The sequence below is a fragment of the Vanessa tameamea genome, chromosome 14 (genome assembly GCF_037043105.1).
Source record: "Vanessa tameamea isolate UH-Manoa-2023 chromosome 14, ilVanTame1 primary haplotype, whole genome shotgun sequence".
Lineage (NCBI taxonomy): Eukaryota > Metazoa > Arthropoda > Insecta > Lepidoptera > Nymphalidae > Vanessa > Vanessa tameamea.
Window position 1 is genome coordinate 12,294,776 of NC_087322.1, and position 12,787 is coordinate 12,307,562.

The following is a 12,787-nucleotide window of genomic DNA, read 5'->3' on the forward strand; positions in this document are numbered from 1 at the left end:
GTATTTAGCTTCAAGCTGTTCATAGAATTATCTGTGTAGAATATAAATCCACAGAATAGAAGCGTATTCAATAATAGAATGAAATTGAGTTATAGAGCAGAACCGAAGTTGAATACTGTTTGGATTCCTGACTCTTAAAATAAAATCATATTCATACACTAATATGTATAATGTATTATATTTCGAATAGTGTTTGTTCCTTGCTTGGAGATATTAGCATATATTGTCACAGCCCGTCATAAATACATAGGGTACCATTGAAAATCAGAGTTTGGGTTTTGGAACCCAACTTGGAAGCTGAATGGTATTTGCTTACCAAATTTCTTTTTTTATATCTATATTCCTTTTTGTTGCGTTTTTTCAGCACGCTTATATTAGCTTCACTTGTAACTATGTATGTAAGAAAATCTTGGAATCTTAATTTGCCCCACTTCCCGGTCATCGATTAGGGTGAAATTTTGCACACGCTCTGAGTTCTGATAACAATATATGACTAGCTAAGTAACGTCATTACAAATCCAATACGGTGGCCTCCCCGAGATGGCGGACTGGCTTTTTGAAATCCACTCCCATGATATGCATATCAAATGAAAGGGTTTGCTGTCAGAAATACGAAAAAAATTGTCACGTGACTTAAATCTAATATGGCGGACGTCCAAGATGGCGGTAAGGCTATTTGAAATGCAGCCCCATGATATAGATTTTCTTTGAGATATTTTAATCTTAACCATAACGTTTAATCACTTACCAAACATTACTTTTAGTAAAGTAAAATATCAAGCGCTTCAACTAGAATTACTATCACGGATAACTTGGACTTGTTCGCGAAGACTTCACATTACAAGTAATACTTAACCTCGTTGTGATTAATGGCTCCAAACGAAATTTCCATAAACAATAAATTATCCAACTACAAGGAAATTATGTCTTCACAATGGACTATTAATTTGTATTCGGGATGTTCAAGTTTTTCTTCGTTTTTATGTAGTTCTATTTGTTTGTTTTCGTTACGTAGATGTAGTGAAATAAAAAACATTTTTCATATATAAAATATTAGTATTAGCCTGTAAATTACTCTACTTTTAGAGAAAGGATTTCTCTCCCCTTACAGATAACGTTAAAGGCTTATTTCACTAAGCAACACACAGTATTGTTTTTTCTGATTTAAAGTGTGACTGAGCTAAGGTCACCGACATAGCCCGAAGAATTGCCACACTTACGTGGCAGTGGGCGGGGCACATTGCTCGAAGAACCGATGGTCGATGGGGCCGATGAGTTTCCGAGTGGCGACCTCGGATCCGAAGACGCAGCGTGGGTAGGCTCCCCACAAGATGGTCTGACGACCTGGTGAAGGTCGCGGGAAGCCGCTGGTTGCGGGCTGCACAAGACCGGTCGTTGTGGCGATCTTTGGGGGAAGCCTATGTCCAGCAGAAGTCGTCCTTCGGCTGACATGAATGAATGAATGAGCTAATGTCACTATAGGCAGAAGGGACATAAGTTCTTAGTTACCAGGGATGGTGGCGTATGCGTTTTGTAAGGTATGGTTAATATTTCAAAAGTAACAAATTAGTTTTTAATGACACTTTTGGTATAGTTGCGGGAAGTCGAGTTATCGCAAAAAAAAAAATTACCCCCGCTTCCAGAAAGCTAGTCTTGTCGACATTTTCAAATTAAGCTTTTCTAAGTCTTCCTTAAACGATTCCTAAAAATCAGTTCTCATTTTTTATATTTTATTTCCGTTACATTTAAATTCATCTGCCACGTAGACAGTCTAATGGCCGGATATATATTTTCTGAATCAAAGATCAATCGGAGCAATCCTGTTTAATTACAAGCACAAGGGACACAGGATTGTAGATCTATTGGTTGACCACGTTAGACACTAATTTTATATTTGTAACAATGCTTATATATTATTCGGGTGAAGGCATGGTGACAAGCATCAAGCGACCTTATTTTTCGTCTGCTCTTAATATAAACAAAAAAAAAATACCAAGTTGTAGTTAAGCGTAATAAATTATTAAGTTATACGACAAAACAATGCAAAGCGTTCCTACTACGTGAAAAAAATATCTTGTGATTGGAGAACCCTCCCCTACATTGGCGATCAAATCAGAATATATTTCTTTGAGAATTTTAATGTTTTTCCTTTTTGCCACAGATTATTAATAATATTCGTATCGTACGAAAATAGGCTAAAGTTACATGTCAAGCGTTTCCGCTTGCGACGGCCATTGTGAAGACGGACTTTGTTCTGACAAACTGTTATTAATTTGGCTATGGAACGTCCATTAATACACGGAATTGCTATATAATTACTATACAAATGGATTTATACCTATTTGCTCGCAAGTTGGTATTATATTTTATCTCTTGTTTGTAGAGGTTTGTGCAAGCCGATTCCACCCACGCATCAGATATTCTACTGCTAAACAACAGTACTTATTACTGTTGTGTTCTGGTTTGAAGGGTAAGTGAGCCAGTGTAACAGGCACAAGTGACAACACATCTTAGTTTCCAAGGTTAGTGGCGCAATCTCCACAATCAAAATCCACAGGTTTAAGTGATGTCAAGTATCGTCAGCCTACGCGTAAATAAATAACGCTTTCGACATCAATACGATGACGTAGAACAATTATCAAAGTGTTCTACGTCACCGTCACATAATTATCTGACTATTATGAAACGAATTATATCTACAAAACTTACGATAGAATGTCGCACGAATTCAGAAAAAAATAGACACGGAACAAAATATACAAATTGCTTGTATTTTATAAGCCAAGAAAGTAAGATGTCTTGGCTTACAATATATGAAAGTATTACGGCTGTCATTTGATAAAATTGCTATGGATTAGTGGTGTACTTCCGAAAGGTGATAAGCAAATTTTGTGTTGATAGATTTTTGGCGCTTTATTGTTTGCCAAATTATCGCTCCAAATACGAAATGTTTTAGAAGTTTATTCAAGTTTTGTTATTAGACAGCACTTAAATTATATTTTAAGTTTTGTTGCTTAAATAAGGTGATATTCTAATATATATACAGTTGTATGATAATTGTTATTAAATACCACTTCAGTTGTATCTAAACATTTTTCGTGACTTTTAATATTATTATCTTTTGAATCTCTGTATTATTTATTCCAGTAATATGAATATTAAAAAAAAAATTATAGTATTGTATAATTTTGTAAATCATCATTGTAATGTATAATCGATTATATTTAAAAACTATTATATACAGAAAAATACTGAATAAAAGAAAAAAAATATAAGAAAATATCACTTGAACTTTGAAGATACGGTGCTGGTACTGAGCTCCGAAGTTCAATAATAATAGGTCGGCACGAGGACATAAATCGGCTGGTTTTATTGATTCTTTCTCGGTAAATGGCAATCTATTGTGTGTCTAAGTTCTTGTTATTGTTCCGAGATAATCGATTAATTTAACCGTGTACGTGGTAACTAGAAATACTAAAGTTGTATAAAGTTTGTCCATGTTCTACTACACTTTGAATTATAAAGTATAAAAAGGGAATTCAGAGAAAACTTCCAATTACACACATGTTGAAAGGATGCTAAACACCTTACCAAGAACAAATTTAATTTAATTTATAGTCAATTGAAAGCATATTAAAATGATATACGTTTTCGTGAAAGGCAAAAAGGTCTTTAGAAAAACATTAATATAATATTTTAATATTGTAATTTGAAATCAAATATAAAATTCAAGTACGACAAAATAATAAAACTACGATTCGAATTGTATTAAAATAACAAAATATTTCACAAAGTATCAAGTGCAATTTTAAATTATTTATGAATATTTACACATAAAACTTTAAACGTGAGACGTTTCCTCTGAAATCCATAACATCGCTAAAACGTTCGCTTCAGATTTCTGAGTTACACGAGCTAACGGTCTCCAGTTGCTTGGCTGAAGTCATAAGAACTAGCGTTTATTGTGATGTGAATTAATATCATCGATATTATATTATTGACATAGAATATACCTTATATTGAGTAATATCCTTTATTTATCAATGTTTTAAATAACTGCGGAATCTTATTATAGAAACGAATACCGAGCCCCAGGAAGGAAATTTTGACTTTGCGAATTCTAAAACTAGGTGGTATAAGTTTTTCTTTACTTCTCACGTTTATACAATTGATTGACTGTCACTGTTTCGTTCAAAACGATCTGTATTATTCTAAGCTGTAAGTTAAATTTAAATTACTATTTAATAAACATCCCCAACTAGAACTCTTGGCACACAGCATTCCGAGTCAGTAAAAAGTCGTCGCCGTAGATTCAATACAAACTAATATTTGCATAATATGACTACTTTATTGGCTTCAACATCCTTTAATTAAGATTTATTATCAATATAACTAAATTATAGAAAACATCGATCTACCAACGGAAAACATAACATGTCTGTAATTTTTTTATAAGTCCAAAATAGAAACTGGAATGTCAAATGGGGCCAACTACTAGAGTTTGGGCACGACTGCCCATAAACATTTGTATTGTAAGAAATATAGAACAGTAACCTTACCCTGCAGTGACACTGGGCCACTCACTCGAACTGGAACACAACTATACTAAGTATTGCTGGTGATTAAATGAATATTGGTGGTACTTACCTAGTTAGGTCAAAACCCTTGCCACCATGTTTTTTAGTTTATTCAACAAATCCATTGTCAGCTACCGAAGATTGACAACTATCAAGCCTCGACGGATTTGTCAATAGCTTAGTCTTCGTTTATCTTGGCCAATAAACTGGTTTCTCTTGTACTTATATGCAATTTATTGGCTATAAAACGCTTCCGCTTAGAACTCACGTCAAATTAACGGTTATAACATAATACTACCTCCGTCGGTCTACCGGTTAATTTAATTTTTCCTTCACCTAAGTAGTGTAGCTGCGGTCAAAGTTTTTATCCGATGCCATCGAAATTTCGTTAGTCGATGATAATCTGAACCTCAACTCTGACCTACTCTTTAGTATTCTATCTCTTTCACACCTAGAAGAGGAAATAAAACGAAAAGAAAATGAAAATAAAAGACAATCTTTAAATCTTTTTCTTGCTTGTGCCGCAGTTGGAATAAAATAATATTAACTTTCCAGAATCGAAGTATCGTGAATATATTATTGAGAAAATAGTCGTGTACCCGATGGGATATCTCACCGGAAACATTAGGTACTCGGAAACACAATATTTTTTCTTAAGTATTACTATTACATTATATTAACCTTGCTTTGCTTTACTTTTATACTGATTTCCAGGCTAAATTAACACACAATGAGGAACTTCCGCACAAATTTTCACCCTCTTAGGTGGCGAATTTTTAGTCATGGGCAAAAATCTAAATATTCAATTGAATGTTGGTAACATTATAAAATGTCGAACTTCCGTACAAAATTTTACCCTAAATTTGACACTCTTAGGAGATGAATTTGCAAAGAAACAAGTGTCTTAATTATTATTACAAAATAGTTACACGTAATATCGTTTAATATAGAGTCAAATTGTCTTTCATACTACATTCGCATGAATACTTAAGATGATAACATCGTTTCCAAATTACGCGCAATGCAAACATCTTGTGCTGTGCAACGGGAGCTCAGATAGCTAGTTATTATAACTTTGTGGGAAATTTAAAGAGCGACCTTTAGTACGAATTCGGTCATGTTCGAATACGAATTTCTTTCAGATCATTTTATTTCAGTTGCTTTGAATTAAATTCCTAGTTTTTATACATTTTCGGAAAGCTAAGTAAACGATTATGTTTTTAAAATAATCTGCAGAACAAGTTTCATAATGTTTTTTTTTGTTTTTCAGGCATATTTGAGGGAAAAAATAAAAAATATATTGAAATAATATCGTTTTCCGCATTTTTAAATTTGGTCAATAATTATTGTTTAAATATTGAAAAATATCCAGTGTTTAATCGTTTTTATAAATCAGAAGAAAAAAATAGATTTAAATTGATACTATTTTTTTAATAAATTTTTGAAATTGCATTTTTGTCTTATTTTGAAAAAATCTAAAAAACGCGATAACTCAAAAATGGTTCACTTTTGCAGTATGCATATGGGAGTTAAAATTATCGCAAATAGTCACCCCTATCACCTCCCAACGGGAATACCTCGAATTACCAATAACCCTGTATAATTAAAATATATATTTATTTTAGTTATTTTTTGTATATTTTAGTTATTGTTATTTTCCTCGCATATTATACTCATTGGCATTATGTTAAGTAAAATCCTGTAAAAGTTCCACTGCTGGGCTAAGAAGGCTTAGATCATATTTCATCACGCAGTAAATTTTATAGAACACAAAATTTTATATTAATTTATTAATTTGTTTACTTTAACAAACAAAACGAAAGTATTGACGTACAAAAGTTTTATTGTTATACTTAACAACAGTCGCGTGTCCAAACCCGTTAGGGCCCTTGAAACATAAATATACCGACGGGCAAAGGAAACGAAATTAGCAGTAAGTAAAATATTTAACTTCAAAACCTTGCGACCGCCGGATTTATATATTTAAAGTAATTCTTACTTGGGTAATTTGCTTTCAAAAGACCGAAATTATATAAAATAACGCCTGAGAAATTTCGCGCACCAACTTTAAGTAAATATATCTGGCATATAAAATGAACGGTGTGAATGATTTAGGTAGGATAGCCTTCCTTTACATGACGAATCAACAATAGGCCATTGTTATCATACAGTTTCGATCGTTCTCTGATTTATTTAATAAAAATATAAACATGAATTACGAGTTGAGATATCTGATGAGATTTTACCGATGTACAGACTTTGTTATCTGCGTGACCCAAAAGGTAGTATTTCAATTAGATTCATTTTTTATGTTTTATTCCAATGGAGTTTTATTAGATCGTTCTGAAATTTGGAAGGAACGAGAAGAACTCGCAAGCGATAATATAAAAAAAACAAATGTGTATAACAAAAAAACTAGATCGTAATGTTTCTACGAGATTCAAGCCATATTTTTTGTCGGGTATATATTCTGAAAATTCTGAAAGAGAGTAATAGGCTTTACAAATGATGTCATTTTTAATAAAGAATTGAAGCCTTCTCGGTGGCAGTTCAAGTGTATACTGCGGAATTTAATTACAAACTACCTATATGAAATTGTTATAAGTTATACTATACTTTTCGTAAAAACTATTTATTAACTCGTTGAAATTTGGTGCATTGGATTTCTTTTTACAAACAAAAGTCGTTGTTTATTGCATCGTTAATTAAGCAAAATAACAAAAACAACAAAAACAATTTTTTGGTGTCATAGGCAAAAGGACTATCTGATGGACATTGTTAACTTAAGAAATATTATAATTTATTCGTCAATCTTGAGAATTTAGATGTTTTGTTCCTAGTGCCTGTAGTTAAACAGATTCACTCACCTTTTAAACCAGAACAAAATAATACCAAGTATTATTTCTTGGCGGTAAAATATGTGATGAGTAGGTAACCTTCCCAAACGTACATGAGCGCCGCCCTACCACCAAGTAAAATGCAGCTACAATATGATCAGGTGATACACATGCCATAGGATTTCATCCGATTCAGTATGATAGATTACCTGTCCAACACGAGAAAATGTAACCGTGAATTATAAAAAAAATGTATTATAAAATTATTTCAACCCTAAAAGTAAGCTATAATTAAGCTTTCCAGCAATTTCCAAAACTGTTATTAAACCGTAATCCAATCTTGAATAACTAATGCGAAGGAAACGATTTTGTTTTTTCTATTTTTCTCACAATCTAAGCACCAAAGCCGTATAAATCTAAAGATTTGTTGGATTGCTTCTACGCTAGATATATCCCGGTTCATATTATTTTTACATTTGCTTGATACAAATCTTGAAATGGAATTTATCTGAAGGCGAATCTTATTCTGGATTTGAAGTACGTTAATCTTTATTATACGGCTGTACTTTCTACAAAGTTTGCGTAACATTTGTTTATAATATGTACTGTCGACATATTATGACTATGAACATTTATTGGGAACTTAATAATTTTCCCGGTTAAAAATCAATCTGAATATTACACTAAGTGTGCTATACTGGAATAATTTCGTAGCTTACTCATGATATGTTGAACTGAATTAACGTGTTATAAATAAATAAATAAATATTGGACAACATCACATACATTACTCTGACTCCAATGTAAGTAGCTAAAGCACTTGTGTTATGGAAAATCAGAAGTAACGACGGTACCACAAACATCCAGACCCTAGACAACATAGAAAATGAATGAACTTTTTCTACATCGACTCGGCCGGGAATCGAACCTGGGACCTCGGAGTAGCGTACCCATGAATACCGGTATACACACTACTCGACCACGGAGGTCATCAAATGTCATATTTCATGCTATTTAAATGTGCGTTAAAGGGCTCTCCCCCAACGGGAGCATTTGGCTGTTGTAGTTGAGATTCGAGCACTACATAAGTGATTATGATAACAATTTACCTGCCGTTGTAAAAACAATTGCAGGCGAATGCTCAAAATCAAATTAGATTAGATTGTTCCATTACAGGCGCGTGTGGGCGGTGAGGGACTAGCCAAATATTATAATTATCATATTTTTTTGTAATTAATGTATGTACGGTTGTAATATACATTGAGAATGGATTTTGATACTACAGGATATCTATACCCAAAATAATTAGGAATGTAGATGATAAATGAAATCATTAAATTAATAAGAATTTGAACTTGGGTAAGTAATAATGGCTAATGAATGATACTCGTTTGGACACGCGTGATCAATATAATATTATTTAATGACTATTAATAGTACATTAAATTACGTTCGGATGGTATATTATATTGATATATTAGGCAATGTTATAATGTTCTATGATATTGTATTTCAGTTTGAAGGATGAGAACCGGACGCAAAGGTCACAGCACTTAGTTTCCACGCTTGGCGGCGCGATATTAATGTTCAATGCGGACATTGGCAATGGCTAAGGATAGACATAGGACAACTACCCGTCTCCAGAAATAGTCCGTCAAATTTCAACCTTCTGCAATTAATATATTTTTGTTAACGCTCAGCCTCCACTGGAATGTTTAAAAGCATACATATTTGCACTGAAGTTTCTCATTTAAAGTAGATAAGAACAAAACGATTTTTGAAAATTATATTTATAGACTTACAGTTTTCCATGGATATTCTTCCGGTTTATTGAAAGAGATTCTCATGGTTTTTATGTCTTTATTTAATTGCAAAATTTATCGCTGCGACCAAAAAAAAAAAAAGAGAAATTCAGCCATTCTCATACCTCTAGCACGTGTTGTTTAAATTCTCATTTGACAATGTATATAGTCGAATATTATCATTACAAACATCGTAAACACACAGGCCCACTGACACACACATCGATCACAAATTGTCGTTATGACAATAATTACATTCTAGACACCTTTTCTGTAGCTTAACCCTGACCTTAGGTTAAAGTATTTCCACTTGTGTATTATACATATCTATTATATTATAGTCAAATAATTGTCAAGATAAATAAGAATGATAAGTAATGTGACCGAAATCTAGAACAAAAACTGTATATTGTACGATAAAAACCTCATAAGCTATGATAAAGATAGTACGCTGCACCATAGATATCTCGCAGTAGATTAAATAACTCGGATTTATTACGTGCTCTGAATGTCTAACGGATAAATAGTGGGTTCTGTACAACGAATACAAAATAGTTCTAGGCCAAATCCTCTCACATCGGACCATTACCATGTACAAATAAAATGGACTAAATATAAAACTAAATTTGATTGTACGATGTACATTGCTGAATAGCTAAGAAGTTCGTATATCTTTGTCATATAAAAATAGTAATGGATATTGTAATAATTGATGATAAAGTAATGGTTTCCGTTCGCTATGAATAATAATATGTATGCTGGAGGGAAAAGCGAAAAAATTAAATTAGCGAAGTTCCAGCGCAAGTTGGTTGGACTTGAGATAAAAGTAAACATTGAAAGAAGACGATCACGCTTTGTTTATTCCGATATTTTTTCCACATTATCCACTTCTCGGAACGATTATATTAGAACTTTACGCGTTCGTATTATTTATTTTATTTAGCTGTCCGTGATGAGAATATTGTTAAGATATTACCAGCTCTCGTATTGATTATATTAAGGACAAGAATTATAGTTGAGTCAACTTTTGTTTACCATGTATCCTTCATTAATAATAGGAAGATTATTTGCGGGTGACCCTTATCAAATATAATTATATAATATTTACACGCACAATATAAAATACACGTACATACAAAATTATCAGATTCTTATTCCGACCGATCCGTCTTCTAATTGTATCATGGTCATCAACAGTCAATGAGTGCCTTCTAAGCTCATCTTAGAAGTAAATCATTTGTTATGAACCAAAACGTTTACAAATCAATTTAGTACACCGACGTGACTAATATCTTTATAAATACTAAATAACTGCGTTTTTAAAGATATCTTTCGAAAATAATTCTGATTGACACACAACCATAATGGCATAGGTATCCGGAAGAGCAAATAGGCCACCTAACAGTAAGTGCCAATTTTCAGAAATTAGCACTAGTATATGAATTTTTTAACCACTTCATATATAACCATTGAGCCACCAGCATTGGGTACTTGTTATGTCCCTTGTGCCAGTAGTAACACTGGTTCACTTACACTTCAACTTTACATTTCAAACCGGAACAAAATAATACGATCAGAGTTTTTTTTGCCCCTATTTTGCCGCCAAATATTATATTATTATATTAAAAGCTACTACCGGTTCGGAATATACTAGAACATTCGACTGAGAAGAATCAACAAGGAATTCAGCAATTGCTCATTTTTTCATGGTTCTAAAAATCGTGCGAATATGTTTACATTAACATAACATCGATTTATTTAAGGCCTTGCGTCATGATAGAGCCGTGTCAGAATAATTGTCGCTAAACATTTTTTATAGTGCACTCAACGCGTTCGTAAATCATAGGCCAGTTTACAGTGAGCTTGTAAACCAAAGGTTTACGATCGTTTTGATGTTTTACATTGATGTAAAACCCTTACTAAAAGTGACTTTACACGAAAATATGTTGCAGAATTTTAAATAATATTAAATTAGTATTTATATAATTGAAGTTTTTAGAATTGATTAGTTACGTTGTTATTATAGTTGAGTAATAATATTTATTTAAAAGTATTTCTAGGTACCGTATATGTGAATGTGTATTAAGATTGGCACAGTATAGATTTTTAAAGCTACTTGGCCTTCATTAAAATCTTCCAAACTCTGAAGATAAACGATTATTGAATTCACCTTTTTAAATTGAATGATAGCAAGTGAATACAGATGACGTGTTAACGTTAAGCTAAGTAAACTAAATGGATTGTTACTGTCAGCTTGGGCTTGGAGATTGTCAGTCTCTTCCATAATATTTACATGTTCGTGCACTCGGCCCCGCTTGACCGGGCTGTCGTTAATCACCACTCACGTTGTTAACTCTGTTAACACGAATACCGTGCCATGTGTTTAACGTGTCGAGAGCATCGCTTCGCTGTTACGCCTCTATATTACAATTTTTATTACCCGCCCGTCAAATCTAATTAACTTCATAAAATAATTTCATGAAAAAATAACTTAATTTATTTAAAATGTATATTTTGGTAGATACCTGAGTGGCTTTTATTTAATTAAATCTAGTTAATCCGAAATGTATTGCAATGAGTTTTTAAATTTCCCCGCGTCGCTCATGAGAATATGTTGATGGTACTATGAAATAGCATTTGAAATATTAGACATAATTACTACTTAATCGCAGTAGAAGATGTGACCGTATTCTAATAGACCAAGATAAGTTTGTCATAGAATAGCACATTCATTCATATTTGATTTTTTCAATATTAATATCAAATTTAATTTACATCTAGTCTAGCAAGTTATTTTAGTGTCTATGTGACCTATAGATGAACGCGTGAGCTTTATGTGAAGTTTTTGCGGGTTCTTACCCGGGCAATCCCTTCTAAAGCGTAGTAGCGTAAAGGAATAAGCTCCAATACTCCGTCTTTAGAGGAGTGGAGGTCTTAGACAAGTAGTGGAACACAAACGTTATGCATTTTTTCTTTTGTAAACTTTTATCTGTTTATGAAAATTTTAGATAAATATATAATCAGATTTACGCTGTACAACCATAAGAAAATAATATACGATCCAAACAGTTAAGAAAATGGTACTTATTTGGGAGAATTTCGTCACAAACAATAAATTTGGTGGCAAATTGAGAACGAAGTAAGTGAAATATTATATCATAAGTTTTAATGACTAACAAGTGTATAAAAGTGGCAAAGAACAATGAAAGCTAATGAAACAAACACATTTAAACATTAAATAATGAACCCCTTTATTGCGACACGTATAATTTGAAATAAGCCTGAATAAAACGATTAAAATACAAAACTTAGATCAACTCGCTTTTCTACTAATGACGTGGTCCAAATAGTTAGCGCCAGCGGTTACTTGTTTGACGAGTACGAGCTCTTATGAGAATAACAACCACCAAGAGAACACGCTACAGGGCTACTATGCACATTTCAATAAGGATTAGGAATGACTAAAATCGCGAATAGAACAACATATTTGATTGTTGTTTTTTATCCAAGCCAATTAATGTGGAAACGTAGACTATTTGTCAAGGTTGTTTTTCAAGACCTCGTGTTAGAA